Below are 17,903 nucleotides of genomic sequence, written 5' to 3'. Positions count from 1 at the left end.
GTCGACATCATGCAATTTATGATTTAAGAAATGACAAATACACAATGTAAGTAATAAAGGAAATTTTAGAACGAGGTATTTTTTTTTTTAGCCTTTGGGACCCCCATTAGTTATTACTTCAGAGAATGAGATGAAATGGGTAGTTAACGAAATGTTAACTTACGGTAAATAAATGTCATGTTTTATTTTTTACAGTAACGAATGCAAACCGATGCAGATTCGTAAGATTATTTCACAAAGTTATTTATTTTCATTCGGTCATAAATAATTGATTTTTAAACATAGTGCTCTTACCGCGTTACACGTTCATCGTTTGAAGTAAAGAAATTTTTAAAAATTTCTTTTGTATAAAAAAAATCTCTTGATGAATTTCCCCCCCCTTACAATAAAAAATGTTTGAAAGTTACTTTTTGTTTGGTAAGATCGTTTTTATTAGCTAATTAGCTAGCGTTTCGGATTTGTCCGTAATTCTAATCACTTTTCTGATGCAGCATAAACGATAATTATATGTACACTTGGCATTGTCATTTGTTTCCCAGGGTACAGTCTCATCAAATATGTTTCGAGTGGACCGTTTTGGAACAATCTGATTTAATACGTTATAACAGATATACTGATGTTTGCTAGTAGTTAATTAAATGATCATTGTCAGTACACGAGCACTGCGAGACTGTTTTGTTTTATCTTTTTATTAATATTTACCATTTTCAAACAAAGTTCCGATTTCATTATTTCTATACTGATATTTCTATTATAGAATATAGAACAATTAGTTTAACTAGTCATTCATCAAAAATCTTAACTAGAATTTTATACAGAAGAATTGAGAGGAGAGTGGAAGAAGTGTTAGGAGAAGACCAATTTGGTTTCAGAAAAAGTATAGAGACAAGGGAAGCAATTTTAGGCCTCAGATTAATAGTAGAAGGAAGATTAAAGAAAAACAAACCAACATACTTGGCGTTTATAGACCTAGAAAAGGCTTTCGATGACGTAGATTGGAATATAATGTTCAGCGTTTTAAAAAAATTAGGGTTCAAATACAGAGATAGAAGAACAATTGCTAACATGTACAGGAACCAAACAGCAACAATAACAATTGAAGAACATAAGAAAGAAGCCCTAATAAGAAAGGGAGTCAGACAAGGATGTTCCCTATCTCCGTTACTTTTTAATCTTTACATGGAACTAGCAGTTAATGATGTGAAAGAACAATTTAGATTCGGAGTAACAGTACAAGGTGAAAAGATAAAGATGCTACGATTTGCTGATGATATAGTAATTCTAGCCGAGAGTAAAAAGGATTTAGAAGAAACAATGAACGGCATAGATGAAGTCCTACGCAAGAACTATCGCATGAAAATAAACAAGAACAAAACAAAAGTAATGAAATGTAGTAGAAATATCAAAGATGGACCACTGAATGTGAAAATAGGAGGAGAAAAGATTATGGAGGTAGAAGAATTTTGTTATTTGGGAAGTAAAATTACTAAAGATGGACGAAGCAGGAGCGATATAAAATGCCGAATAGCACAAGCTAAACGAGCCTTCAGTAAGAAATATAATTTGTTTACATCAAAAATTAATTTAAATGTCAGGAAAAGATTTTTGAAAGTGTATGTTTGGAGTGTCGCTTTATATGGAAGTGAAACTTGGACAATCGGAATATCTGAGAAGAAAAGAATAGAAGCTTTTGAAATGTGGTGCTATAGGAGAATGTTAAAAATCAGATGGGTGGATAAAGTGACAAATGAAGAGGTATTGCGGCAAATAGATGAAGAAAGAAGCATTTGGAAAAATATAGTTAAAAGAAGAGACAGACTTATAGGCCACATACTAAGGCATCCTGGAATAGTCGCTTTAATATTGGAAGGACAGGTAGAAGGGAAAAATTGTGTAGGCAGGCCACGTTTGGAGTATGTAAAACAAATTGTTGGGGATGTAGGATGTAGAGGGTATACTGAAATGAAACGACTAGCACTAGATAGGGAATCTTGGAGAGCTGCATCAAACCAGTCAAATGACTGAAGACAAAAAAAAAAAATTCTATTATTAATTGGTAGTAGCCAACGATATTTAGAATACCTGATAATAACATTTAATACGGAAAACAAAAAAAAAAGAAATGAAAAACTAATAAACTTAATCAATCAATCAATTTTAATTAAAATAGTGGTGCATATAAATACGATTAAAATACATTTTACCTGCGGTTTAATTAATTTATCAGTGGGTTGTTTAATGGCTGAACTAAAGGTTTTGTTTTTAAGTAATTAGATTTTTTTTTTTTGTAGACACATATTAAAAGTTCTTATAAACAAAAATATTTTCCTTTAATCTTTTTTATCTGCATTTATTTAAAAACAAAAAAAAAAATTAAAAATCGTGACTGTCAACTCTTTTGCCAGGTGGTTTTTATATTTAGGTTATATTATGAGTCGGGTCAGAAAATGAAGCAATTAAATGTGTATATTCATAGCGGTTGTATTTTTAACTTGTGTGTCTGGCATTGTTCTGTTACAATAAAATATTGCACAGCGGTTTCTCTTGAATAACATTAGCATAATAAAAAACAAAAGAGTCTCAAGTGATTTAGGAGACGGTAAGAGGTGTTTAATTATTGCAAACTATATATCTTATTCCCCTCTCGTCTTTCTCATCAGTTACTCTAATTTCTTCGTCACTAAGTAGGCTTACGACTCGATTTTATTTTCCGGTAATAAATTTTAATTTCACCTGCATATGTAGTTTTTATTTATTTCCCCTTCTTTATTTTTTTTTTGTTTATTTATTTATTTTTTTAATTGCTTTTATTTCCGTTGATACGGTATTATGAATGATATTAAATATTTTTTTATGATTGCTTTTCCGAATAAAATACAACATTTTTAGTAAATACATAAAACAAAGGGTTATAAATTTTTACTGATTTTGTAAATGCTGTAAAATTATCGGAAGAGAAAAAGTATAAACCTTCAGATATAAAAAAAATAAAAAATATTGAATATTTTCTAAAATAACTTTAATGTTTATTTTTTTTATTGGATTAATGATTTTAATTCTTATCGGAAAGAATTTTTTGGAGTTGTAAGTTATTCTTAATTTTTTCATAAACATCTTAACATCTTAATTCAGTGTAGAGTTGTGAGTCCCACTTGTCCGCGTATAATTTAATTGAACACAATAATCTAATCACAGCATTTTGTTAGTTATTTTTAATCAAAAACCAAAATATCATTAATTACATTAATTAGGCCATATCTGAATTTATCGCAGATATGGACAAGGAGTATAAAGCCTTACCGCATGTTAAAATTATTTAAGTAACTAGCCAGTCGGAGCACACTTCATTCGCTCGAACGTCTAGCAACAGGGTCTGCCCCTGGGCCCCCGCAGTGTCCGTTACCTTCATGGTTGTAAGAATAACACTGATAAATAACTATTAAAGTATTCAGGCTTTATAGAAACCTCAAAACTAAATTATAAAAGGCAGAATAGTAGCAACTATGGTAACTAAAGTACACACCATTGACATCGAAAAATTCATAATTTATTTCTGTTGCCACGGTGACAGAAATATAATGAAGTAAAAGGATTATTCGCTTTTACTTTAATGAGTATTTTTAATTCACCTTCCCACCCACCAAGGGGACTAGGGACTTGGTCTACGGCTTAAAATCTTCCCTGGGATAACACAAATGTATCCTGCAAATTTGAAAGCAATCCGGTCGGTGCGTGGTGTGAGATCAAACAGACAATCTTTGCGCGTTACGTATGATTGGAAATTTATGTAGAATTGACAATAACCTAATTTTTTTGACCTAATTATGAATTTATTTAAATTTCAATAGTCAAACGTTTTTCAAAATAAATGTATGTTATTCTTTTTTTTTCTCTCAGCTCCCCTGGGCCGGACCGACTTGTTGGTATTACGCCGCCCAGGGGAGTGTCTTTAAACTCAAATAGGCCTCCCCACCTACCGGCTATATACCGGCATGGCAGGTCGGCCTACCGGTTAGCTCTTTTTGAGAGTTCTTTATTAATATTACCCTTTTGGACACCACGCCAGACCCAGTTCGCCGCAACGCGGCGCCGGGTCCCTTCAGTATTCAGTGTGCTGTTACCTGACTGTTACCCGTGGAGTCCTTGGTGGCTCATCAGTGCCAACACACCGCAGCATGCTGGACCTCACCAGCAAGGCTGTCCACCCAGTCCTATTCTAGCCAACACCTTGTCTTCTCTCATCGGAGTATTTCTGTAGAACGACTTGTCTAACAAAACTAGCAAAATTATTCCAGTTTGATTCGCTTCTTAGCATGTATTCTATATTGTTGTCTCTGGAGTTATACCTGTGAGTGCCTTACTATGTCTAAGTGTGTCCCACCTATTGCACTCAAAAAAGGTGTGCTCAGCATCATCTATCTCGTTGCTGTAGTTGCAAATTGGCTCTTCTCTCTTGCCTATTTTGTGCAGGTAGTTATTGAAGGAACCATGTCCTGTAAAAAACTGCGATAGGTGATGATCAACCTCACCAAATCTTCTCGACAACCATGGCTTGATGTTGGGGATGAGGGTTCTCGTCCATCGACCCACAGCTTCCTGCGACTATCTTTCCTGCCAGATATTATAAACAGCATCCCTGACCTCTTGTTCTGGCTTGCCTTGTGCTCTCTCCACCCTCTTTTTTGCGATTAGGTCAATAGGAGGTGTACCCGATAACACGCACAGGGCGGCATAGGACACTGTCCTGTATGCGGACACAACACCTAGGAGCACACACCTGTGCGTCTTCACCAGTCTCTCCTTGTTGCGCCTGATGGCGATAGAGCGCCACCAGGCCGGAAAGGCATACACAAGCGAAGACACGACGGTGGTCGCCAGTAAACGGCGCTTTGAGGCCCGAGGGGCATTCTGCGATGACATAATGATGTTTAGACTTTTTATCATCCTTTCTGCCTTGTTGCATACATTGACTATGTGCTCGGTGTATCTACCGTTTTTCTGGAGGATAACTCCTAAGTACTTGATGTTATTCGGTTCTTCTATAACATGACCGTTGATGGAAATATTGAACGGTTCTAGCACTCTTCTACCCGTAAAGGCAATACACCGGCATTTTTCCGTAGACAGTTGCAGACCCCGGGACCTCAACCACTCCTGTATAGTGTCGATGGCCGCATACACCCTCTCCCGCACCTCCAAGACCGTCCTTCCCTCTACGAGGATTGCTAGGTCATCTGCATAAGCCAGGACCTGGACGCCGACAGGAAACTCCTTCTGAAGGAGTTCATCTATAATCACCAGCCACAACAACGGTCCCAGAACAGAGCCCTGCGGAACTCCACCGTGCATTTACAAAACAAAACGGCACGAATCAAGGCAGCGGCTAATGGCAAAGTGACAGGACAGGTGGAATGAGAATGGCCCTGGAGGTAGAACAAAGAGACTCATCCCCGATATTAAAAGCTGGATATATAGGAAGCATGGGGAAGTGAATTTTCATCTGTCAGAATACTTTACAGGGCATGGCAACTTCAATTTTTACTTGCACAGAATCGGTAGAAGAGCATCGACGGAATGTATGTATTACGATCGCGAAGATGATGCTGAGCACACATTTACTGACTGCCATAAATGGAGAGAAGAATTAGTAGACATCGATCTATCATCCGATGGTAACGGCAGATTAATTAATCACATGTTACAGAGTGAAGATGCCTGGAAGAGGGTTGATTCAGCTATTAAGAAAATATTAACGCAGAAAAATGAGGACGAGAGGAGATTGGGGTTCTGATCTTAGTATAGGGAAGGGCGGATAGCCCCAGTGGTGAGGACTGGCATGCTGAGGTGTGCCAGTTTCGATGAGCCACTGGGGACTCCAAGGGTTTTCTTGATAGGAAAGATCAAAGAAAAGACCCAATCGTCACGTCAAGACAATCATGGTATGGCGTGGCGATATATATAGATGGGCATATCAATAGACTCAAAAGAGCTGACCTGCCATGCCGGACATACAGCCGGTAGGTGGGAAGGCCCATTTGAGTACAACAGGCACTCCCCTGGGTGGCGCAATACCAACGTCGGACCGGCCCAGGGGAGAGTCAAAAAAAAAATGTTAGGGATGTAGGATGTAGAAGAGGGTATACTGAAATGAAACGACTAGCACTAGATAGGGAATCTTTGAGAGCTGCATCAAACCAGTCAAATGACTGAAGACAAAAAAAAAGTAATAAAAACTATTACTTGTTTTAGTTTTATCATCTACACCTTTCGGTCTATCTATTCATTTCAAAAAAGTTTGTAAAAATTTTTAATTTATTTTAAAAATACTTTCATATCTTATTGTCAGTCGGATTTTCTATATATTTCTAAATTGTTTTGAAATTTTTCAATTTAAAAATATTGTGATCCTACCTTATGGCGTCTAACGTTGGTGCGTTACAAACCATTTAATAATCATTAAAAAAATATTTTTTTATTAATAATTAAAACACGTATGCTGAATTATATTTGTGTAAAATTTTATAACAGTTGTTTTAATTGTGTAGGTTGTAACTAACTGATTATCACTCGGTTACAAGTTGCAGTATCCTGAATCCCTTTTGCAACTAATACACAATTCATTATGAAAGTTAACAATTTTAGTTGTACTCGGTGCCAAATGTCATAGAGTATAGTGAATATAAATTGTATACCTTCCAAGTTTAACCATTCAAGGAACATAATAATAACACCCATTATTGTAATAGTAACTTACAATTAGCCAACTTGACTTAAATTTGTTAAATAAATTGATAGTCATCAGATATAATTACGAATTTATAGCGCCTTTGAAAGATTTTTTTACAAAATTTTATTAAAATAAAGTAGTGTTGCAAATAACATATCTGAGGTAATTGCATAGCTTTTGTTAAAACTGCTCGTGAGATATAACACTTAGGAACACTTTTCTTTTTTACACCTTCTCCCCCAAGCCGGATCCACGTAAAGCATAAACACGGCCCGGGAAATGTCCTTTACTCTAACGATCCCACCTGTCTACCGGCTGTAAGTCCGGCATGACAGAAGGCCCGCCGGTCGGATTAAGATCCGACCGGCGAGCCCGGGAGGCGGGACTCGGGTCTTGCATTGGCTACCTCAAACGGAGGAAACCCGAAGGTCACCTCAGCCGGGACTCGGTCCTTTAAGTGCCTGCCTCTAACAAGCGCGCGACCCACAAGCCGCACCTACCGGGACTCGGTCCTACCAGCTCCGGAGCACCAGAGTCCCCATGCTTTGTGGGTAGACGGCTACCCACACCAACGCGGACAGATGTCGACTCCATAAGGGGCTAACTAGCACCACATCTCTACCCCAACCTTCACGGTACTGACATAAACCAGAACGCCCACATACAGGAGAAACCAGAAATCCAGAATGCTCTTTACAGCAAACACTTTTTACAAAGCCTGTAGAAACCAAGAAAGCAATTCACCCGCCAGCAGCACACTCATCTGTCCGATGATCCGCTTTCCCACAAGTAACGCATACCCGCGGGTTCCCATAATTGGCCTGTTGATGACCAGGCTGTCCGCAATTGTAACACAACACCGAGCGATCACTCCTGGGACAAGCCAAGGACATGTATGTGGCCTCTCCCCCAACAGGGTTAACACCTAATATCACGGTCCCTCAAGGAAGCTCAACAATTCACCCAGTCGACCCTAACACGGTGTTCAATCAACTTCCTCGCAGCAGCGTACGTAGTCACAATAGTGGCGTTCTGTGCCGTCCCATAAGCCAGACGAACACAGATACAGACACTCGAAATTAGCCGTCTCACCAACAACCAGGCGTATGGCCTCAGTAATCACATCAGTCGTGACACATTCAATGTCCTGCAAGTGAACCACTGACCTGCGACCACTCCTCGTCTTCATGTCGACATGTAAGTCCTTGGCCTTATCTTGTAGAACTGCCTTCGCAACTAAATCTAGCTAACTCACCAACTCCCCTCCCTGGACCGGATCCGCAGTCAAGCACTATACGGCCCCAGGAGATGCCTTTGGGCAAGAGGAAATCCAGAGTCTCCGTGCATAATGTGTAAGTCTCGGTAGGACTTACATATACACATACGCGCGCGCACACAACACACTATATGTATGTATGTATATATATATATATATATGCAAAATCTTTACCCATTCCTGTGGCTAAAATATGCCTATAACTTACATTTACCGAAAACATATTTCACTATCGTAAAAATACGATATTTTTTAAACAATCAGTAGCTAATTTAATTTTTTATTTTAGCAATGAAAATATATTTATTTTTACTTTAAACAAGACATAAATTTACACAACTAGTCAAATATTGGAGCCTGTAAGCTTGACTATTTTAACTTTTGTAATAAATTTTACGTAAGCTTTTCTCAGTTATACGTAAGATTAATTAATGCACTTCCAACTACCATTCAACACACATGTAGTTTGTTATCGATATGTTATCTTTACTGTTTTAATTCAGACCATTAAGAGGATCATGAACTTACCATGAATAGGTAACTTTTTGAAACAATTAATTAATATAACCCTTATTGCTTGCACATATAATAGCCCGAAAGAAAAAAAAAAACATTTTACGAAGTAAACTACCAATAGTTCAACCTATATTAGTTCTTTAAACTGAGTGACATAACTTCACTTTTAATAATATAATAGCCAAAAAAATATCACAATTATTTCTGTGATGTACTGGTGTCTTAGTCCAAATATTTTTTTTTTTTTATCAGTTGATAAATTATTTCGATTGTATATGAAGTTGTGTGTCAGAACCATCCATCATTATGAAGATGGTCTTGTGTATTGTCACCGAATGGCTTCGACGGTACGTGGCACTTAATAACTTCATGGTGGCTCTGAAAAGGGCCGTTTTTGTCGTCGAATGGCTTCGACGGTTCGTATTTCATAACCTTGCGGTGGCCCTGAAAAGGACCGTTTTTTGCGTTAGCTCTGAGAAGAGCTATTGGGTCCGGAAGCTGGTTTTCGGCGAGGTCGGGGAGTTGCGGCTCATCCATTGAAGTCCGACCGAGCTTCCTCTCAGCGGAAATCGGGTCCTCACTGCAGCTTGACACTGGTGACCCCCAGAGCCCCGCAGTGTCGGCGCGGCCGAGGCGGTTCTCCCCGAGTGATCCCACGCTGGGCCGGCTCCTGTGGCTGAGTCCGCCGGCCAGGGCGATTAAAGCCCGGCGAGCAGCTGGAGCTGGAGCTGGAGCAGGAAGGTAGCGTCCGCATCCAGCGACTTCCTCGACGGGCCGGCCAGGCCTGTTTGCTCCGGCGGGAATGTTGGCATCCGCCGGGAGGTCCCACGTTGAGCCGATCAGGGAACTTCTTCTGTCTTCTTCCATCTTCTTCTTCTTGGTCTTCTGCAGGTGATGGTCGACAATGAATTGGAAATTCACTCTCGTGCACGCTCTTTTATTGGAGCCTGAGAGTGGTGGGGCTGCAGCGCCGCAATGGCGCTGTGGTGGGAGAACTGCACGGTGAGAGTGATGCTTGTATCCGCGCGTCCGTATACTGCTTCCCGCTCACTTCATTACTACTGTTATCGCCTGCCGTTATTAAATTAGACATATATGTGATAACAATATATATATATATATATATATATATATATATGTATGTATAAAATACATTTAAAAAAATCGTCTGCAGCAAAAAAATTAACCATAAATAACCTTTGGAAAAATCTGTTCCACAGCAAAGTGCCCAATATCAGCGAAACGGAGTGCTTAAGAGCGTAGTAAACCCAAAGAAACCTAAACAAAAAAAACTGTTTTATGAAACATTTATTTTTGTGTACTAAAGTGTGCTAAATTTGAATCAGTAACTCATATTTGAGAATATTAATTAATAAATAATTTTAAATTAATATTAACTAGCGTTTTCATGGTCTTAATCATAATCTAAAAATTTGGTTTTGCTTTTATATAACCTAAATCGTGTTCAGTTTAATTTCATTTCTTTGTTATTCTTGTATTTTCTGTACAAAAATTTTACTATAAATAAATAGCTGTTCAAAATGCAACATAGAACTAAACAAAACCAGACATCAGAAGCAATTAAATAAAAAATTGAACTCTTAAAAAAGTCTTGAAAAAATTTATTATTTATTAAGAACGTATTTGAGTTACCGAGTAACACTTTTAATTTTATATTACATTTGAAAAAAATTAAAGCTCATTTATATTGAGGCATTTTAAATATGTATTGAAGAGGTATCCCTTCCCGAAAAGTTACCCAAAAGATTAAGGGAAATGTAGTCGACACAGACGTAAGGATTAGATATAGGGCTTGATACAAATGACAAGAATAGGAGAAAATGTACATTTAGCGTTATTCAACAAAAAATTAACGTTTAACTTTTACAGAAAAGTGTGGGGTTTGAAGGACTATTCGAGCACGGTATTAAGGTGCAAAATTTAAATTTAGGTGAAATGGACTACAAAAATTATTTAAATTTAATAAAAATGTTATTAATATGATACAGTTTGACGAAGGCTGTTATCTTTAACAGTGTGGCATATCGGTATTAATTTCGGTGTACACCTACATCCTACATCCCTAACAATTTGTTTTACATACTCGTATTCCAAATGTTGCCTGCCTGCAGAATTTTTCCCTTCTACTTGTCCGTCCAAAGTTAAAGCGACTATTCCAGGATGCCTTAATATGTGGCCTATAAATCTGTCTCTTAACTATATTTTTGCAAATGCTTCTTTCTTCATCATCAATTTGCCGCAACACCTCTTCATTTGTCACTTTATCCACCCATCTTATTTTTAACATTGTCCTATAGGCCCACATTTTAAAAGCTTTTAATCTTTTCTTCTCAGGTACTCCAATCGTCCAAGTTTCTGTTCATATAAGCTTGAAACATATAATTTCAAAAATAGTTTCCTGACGTTTAAATTTTATTTTTTAAATAATCAAATTATATTTCCGACCGAAGGTTCGTTTTGCCTGTGCTATTCGGCATTTTATATTGCTCCTGCTTCGTGCATATTTAGTAATTTTACTTCCCAAATAACAAAATTCTTCTACCTCCGTAATCTTTTCTCTTCCTATTTTTATATTCAGTGGTTCATTACCAGTGAGTATTTATTAATAGTATTTATTAATAGTAATAGTATTTACATCGCGTAATTTTTTACATCGCGTAATTTTTTACTTTTTGAGCTGAAATTTAAAAAAGTATTTACCTTGAAACTTGTTACTAATGTGCTGTAGAATTTGAAAAAAGAAAAAAAAACATTGTGTTGAGTTTTTTTAATTAGAAATGTCATTTACCACAATATTGGAGGTATTAAATGTACCCCATACTTGGATGAAGTATGGGGTACTTCAAACTGGTTCCAGTTTGAAGTACCAAGTTTTATCATTTTTTCTTTAATAAAATATTATACGTTACTACAGATGTTTCTTTTAAAATACCGAAAACCATTTGGGGTAGTACTTTTTTAAATTTCAGTTCAACAGAACAATAAAATTACGCGATATAACTTGTTAAACCATTTTCAATAATAATAATAATAATAATAATAATAATAATAATAATAATAATAATCTGTGGATTAAAAGTGTGAAAATTATCTTTAAAATTACAAACACAAAATTTTGATCTTAAATATTTTCTAAATTTGTAAGGGTTGAATACTTTTTTTTTTTAAATAAGACTATATAGCTTGTGACAACTGATTGGATTGTCCTTTGAATGACAAATAATTCGGTAGAAATAAAATAAAAGTTGGTTCACTGGTATTCAAATTATGATTAAACATTTTTTTTTTTTTTATTATGGTAGGATTTTTTTAGGTTATATTGGGATAAAATGATATAATATGTTTTAGGTCTACAGCACTGAAAAAACGTTCCTGTAAACTCAGCATTATAACATCAGTTAAAATCAATAATTCAGTAGCACTTCTTTGCAACATTCTTTTTCACCTTCTTTGGTAACATGTTGAAAAATTTATTACCAGATAAAGTTAATTACTAAATAAAAACTAATTCATAAATGAATAATTTTTAATCAAAAAATAAAGCTTGAATCATTCATTATTTAATTTTGTTGTGAAGGTTTTTTAACAATAAAAAACCTTAAGAAATAACAAAGAAACATTTTTTTTATCTAAAAAAATAAAATCATCAGTTTTTAATTCGTTTATACCAAATGATTCCCATTTTCATGTAAAAAATCATAAAATCTTTATTAAAATTCACATCTTACTTTTATTAAAGTTTCTTTACTTACACTATATATGCTCTTAAAATGTTATTTTTCAACTCTTGTATGTTAACAGGAATTTCTTTATAAATTATTGATTTTAAATGACCCCACAAAAAAAAATCCTTCAGTTAAGATTAGCAGATCTTGCCGGCCACTCAACTGTTCCACTTCTACTTATCTATTGCCCAAGTAACATTCGGCCCTACCACTGTCGAACTGGAAGTGAATAGTGAGGAGGTGGTGTTCATCTATCTGAAAGTGAAGCTTGTCTTCGTCAAGCACCATGTTTCTTTTGTTGTCAACTTTAGTGTGTGAATAGGTTCATCTAGCAACTGCAAATATTTTTCACCTGTCAAAATTTCATCGATAAATACTGGTCCGATTATGCTGTCACCGTAAATCTCGGCTCACATATTTATTTATTCAGGATGCTGCGTGTTTCCAACATTGAAAACATGAGTATTTACATCGCTCTGGATGCCGTTCATTAAACACTTGGTATGTTCTTTCTGGCACATTTATTTTTTTCTCCGTTTGTAAAAACTAGTTCAGTCCTTTCTTCCAGATTGTAAATCATTTTAGCGAGACAAATTTACAAAAGACAAAAATGAAAGAACAATAACACAAACCAAATGCAAATTTTAACTACATAACACAACAATTTAAATAAAATATATCGATGAAATAAATACAGTAAATACTTTTTGCCACTAATTGCAATATGAAACAAAACAATTTTCAAAAATTTACCATAGAAAATATGATCTCAATAATTGGCAGAAAATTTTAACCTTATAACAAGGTAATCAATTTTTCAATATGTTACCAGCAAAGTGGTGGGGGGTGTATTTATATTTTTCAATGCTGGAAACCTAAAACCTATATTTTTTAAGAACGGACGATTACAGACCTAATGCTTTGGTTCAGTAACACTATCCAACATAACCTAAACAAATCCTAACATAATGTATAAAAAAAAAAAAACTAAATTTTAATCGTAACTTCAATACCAGAGAATCAATTTTTATTTTACGTGTACCAAATTACTTGTCAATAAAAGGGCTTTCCAATGAGGTGTCACAAGCTATTTCGTCTCATTTAAAAAAACTAAGTTTTCAACCGTTGAAAATTTAGAAAATAATTGAAAATGAAAATTTAAGGGCAAAATTTTGTGTTAGTAATTTAAAAAAATAATTTTCACAGTTTTAATCCACGGATTATGATTATTTCAAATGATTTAAGAAGTTTCATCACGTAATTTTATACTTTTTGAGCTGAAATTTAAAAAAGTATTTACCTTGAAACTTGTTACTAATGTGCTATAGAATTTGAAAAAAGAAAAAAAAAAACATTGTGTTTTTTAATTAGAAATGTCACTTACCACAATATTGGAGGTATTAAATGTACCCCATACTTGGATGAAGTATGGGGTACTTCAAACTGGTTCCAGTTTGAAGTACCAAACTGGAACTGGTTTCAGACCAGTTCCAGTCTGGTCTAAGATTCAAACTGGTTCCAGACTGTTTTAAGATTCGACTTTTAAAATTATACTTAAATGCTTTATTTTAAATTATACACTTTTCCCTTATTAGAAAACTATCAAATTGCAGTCATATAATTTAATACCAGTGGCTGAATAAAGCGATTCCGGTAATGATCAATCGATAAGATGTATTGATAAACAATTATTAATACGAGAATAAACGTGACTTTTGACGACTTAGTTTCATGGACCTCTATTTTACGTATGTTAGCCACTTTGAAGACGTTTTGCAAAGGTTTGCAGTCATTTTATGGCAGCTTGTGGATCCTTATCAACAAGTAGAATGAATGAGTGTGTATTCTTCAAATGTTCCTATCGTTGAAATAGGAGATTTTCGAGGCATGTTTACAGTATATAAGAGGACCCACGGAGTTGGTCTAGTGGTGAACGCGTCTTCCCAAATCAGCTGATTTGGAAGTCGAAAGTTCCAGCGTTCAAGTCCTAGTAAAGGCAGTTAATTTTATGCGGATCTGAATACTGGATCTGGATACCGGTGTTCTTTGGTGGTTAGGTTTCAATTAACCACACATCTCAGGAGTGGTCGAACTGAGACTGTACAAGACTACACTTCATTTACAGTCATACATATCATCCTCATTCATCCTCTGAAGTAATACCTGAACGGTAATTCCCGGAGGCTAAATAGGAAAAAAAAGTGTTTAAAAGGTATAATAATACTGGGTTTAGAACACACTTCCTTGTAGTACAATCGATTTTATCCTTAACAGATGAGATATTGAAACTTGGTTCATATGTAACTTCCATCAATGTATAAATTAAATTATGTAAAAACATGTAGCAAGTTTCTCTTTATTTTATATTTTAAATCAATATATTGGTATTTTTACTATAAATATTCCTTTATAGAAGTATTGGTCTTCTCTCGTCGTTTTTTTTTTTTTTTTATAAAGCTTCTGTCAATTAAAATTTACTTATTTAAATTTGCATGGAATTTTCTTCGTACAGTGTAACAAATTGATAAAAGTTTTTAATTAACCCAATCGCATTTCTTTTAGTAAAAAAAATTGTGTGTGTTATTTTAATGATATTTGATCATTTTTGTAATAAAAATTAAGTAAATAATTAATTTAATAATTAGTTATTAAATAATTAACAAATTATTACCTTTAACATTAATTTTTAGTAAAAATTACCTCCGCTTGTTTTATTTGATATGAATCATAGATAACTAGTTTAGTTAAATATTTAAGTGCTGTTTTACTACAAAACGCAAGTAATAAAACATAAAAGCATCTGTTATTACAGCTGCCGGTTTTAGTCACTTATATAATCTGAAATTAGTTTTAAGACAGAGTGATAAGGAATGAAAAATTTGATCAAAATTGTTAAATAATTTACGGCAAAAAATTGTTTACGATAAAAATATTTTTAAATTAAAAATCTAATAAGTGAATTTACATATCCATAATTTTTTTTTCTGAAAATACATTTCAAATTTATAAAATTTATATTTTCAAAAGGATGTAGAAATATCATTTATTGTGTAAATAATGTAATTAGTTTAAATTTTCTATGAATTTGTTATGAAACTGCAGGGGAAAATAATATTTTTAAATAACTTATTTTACATTATTAATTGAATTTATTTTTAAAATGTAAATTTATTTATTTATTTAAATAGATTTAAATAAATGTAACTGTCCGTTTATTAATTTAACAATTCGTTAGTTTTTGTAGCAGTACGTAAGTAATATTTAATAGCACGCAGATGCTCATTGACAAGCACTTCTACTCACGCGCGCATGCACATGTATCAAACAAACACACGCTAATATTCAGGAAATCTATTGGAATATAAATAATAAGCCCGTATCTTTTCCGCAGTAAAATGATATTCGCCGTGTCATAAAGTAGATTATGTTATTCTATACAGTGGTGTCGGCCAGCGTGAAAGAGCTAACAAAGGAGGTGTCATTTATATATACCAGTGTTTAAAATCAAAAATAGAAAAACTGCAATTTCATTTCTGATAGAATTATTTTACTTTCAGTAAAACATGATAAGAAGAACTTGCTCAACTATTAGTACTTATGCTCCAGAAGAAGTTGTCAAGACAGAAGAAAATGATTTTTTCTATAAAAAATTAGATTTTCATTTCCATCATCAATGAATGTGATGATTTATTGCTGATGGGATATTTAAGTGGAAGGATTCGATTTAAATTGAACGGTTGGCTGTCTTGTTGGGTACCTTCCAACAGTTGAGGATGTTGGTGCTGGATGGCAGAGTCTTCCTGGAGCATTAAAACAGGCAGCTTCAGAAGCGTTGGACACAAAGAAAAGATTTAAAATCAAGAAAGAGCTAAGACAATGGAATGAAACGGTCCAGACATCAATCACTGAGAAACAGAAACTTTACAAGATCTCGCTTAGTAGTCCTACGGATGACAAAGATGGCGTATAGCAGACGTAGAAATTTTGCAAAGGCAGCTGCTAGGCGCTAACCAGCACAGCAGTCCCGGAAATATTTCATCACCACAGTTGAAAGTCATGCGTATAGTCGGCAAGAAATTGCTTTTAAATTTGTGAGATCAATGGGAAAAACACAACGAGAAACTGTAGCGACTGATTGCGTACCAACGGAAGAATGGGATAGCATTGAAAGTACTTGTGGTATGAAGCTTCGTATTTCACTGCTGTGGATTCTAAGGGATGTAGTGTTGACGGCATCACTTTGGAGGAACTTCCATACGTGGTTACTAGATTTAAAAATCGATTAACAACAGGCCTAGATAGTTTGAATGTGGAACTTATTAAGCATGATGGAATCATGTTACATCTGATACTGTTACATCTTTTCAATATGTGGTGGTCCTAATTTGATTCCACAGCCATGCGTATGGAATGTTAAGTTTGTAAACAGAATGTATGCTGCGGTATTAAATAACAGAGTTAGGTGGATAGCAGATGTTCTAGTAGATGAAGAACAGATTGGTGGTAGGAAGGGCAATCTTGCATAGACGCAGAGTTTACTCTAAAACAAATTATAAAGAAGAGCCAAGAGTTTAACTGTGAGACCCGTATAGCTTTCATAGATTTTGAAAAGGCATTTGATAACCTGTCAAGGCCGCATTTGTGACCTTGAGGAAAGTATTTCCTATACTCTCTCTGTTATGGCTATAGCATGACCATATGATGGCACGTTTATAAAGATTAGATTACAAATGATAAATATCTAAACGACTAATGGTGAGTAAGGGGCTACTTCAGCGTCGTCTACTGTCCCGACATTTTTTAATATTTATATTAACGAATTTACGTGGAATAATGAGGTTGTCTCAGGCATCCAACTCCGGCATGACACTTTCTGTATCTCTATTTTATATGCCGTTGACGCAGTTATCATTCAAGATAGCGAAGATAAATTACAGTATATTACTTTTAAATTAGGTAAAATTAGTGAAAGTATGACATGAAACTTTTCCCCCAAAAAACAAAAGTGTTGGCTTTTATGAGTAAATAGCCAACGCGTTCAAAAATAACAGTATAAGGGGACTTAATAGTACAAGTGAGTCGTTTTAAGTATTTAGGAAGTGATATTTCTTACGTTGTAAGCAGTGACGTGAATGAAAGAATTGGGAGGTTCAATACTTAATGTGGCACATCAGAAGGACAATGAGGAATAAAGCAAAGAAGCTGACTCAATTGCGTTTTTATACACTTTGCCTACATTAACGAAACGAAATGAGACTTGGGTAATATTTTCAAAAGAGGAATAACGTATTCAGTCAGCCAAAATTATATTTTTACAATCGGTGAAATATTGTTCCAGAATGGACCGAATTAGAAATGAGATATGAAAATTAAATTAAAAATTGAACGATTTATAGCAAGAATAGAACCAAACATCTTTTTCATATGCCAAGCCTTAGACTTTCATTACGAGCCTGATATTACAAGCCCATAGGGAAAAGAAATTGAGGCCGACCGAGGAAAAGATGACGCTAGAACGGGCTATATAGCCTAAACATTGCAAGACGATGAAGAAGAATAAGAAGGAGAAAATGATTCGCTATCGCTTGTTATCATACCACAACAGCCAGTAATTCTCTAAAAATTAAATTATAAAAAA

Source organism: Lycorma delicatula, chromosome 3 (genome assembly GCF_047948215.1).
Source record: "Lycorma delicatula isolate Av1 chromosome 3, ASM4794821v1, whole genome shotgun sequence".
Lineage (NCBI taxonomy): Eukaryota > Metazoa > Arthropoda > Insecta > Hemiptera > Fulgoridae > Lycorma > Lycorma delicatula.
Note: the sequence above shows the minus strand (reverse complement) of the source record.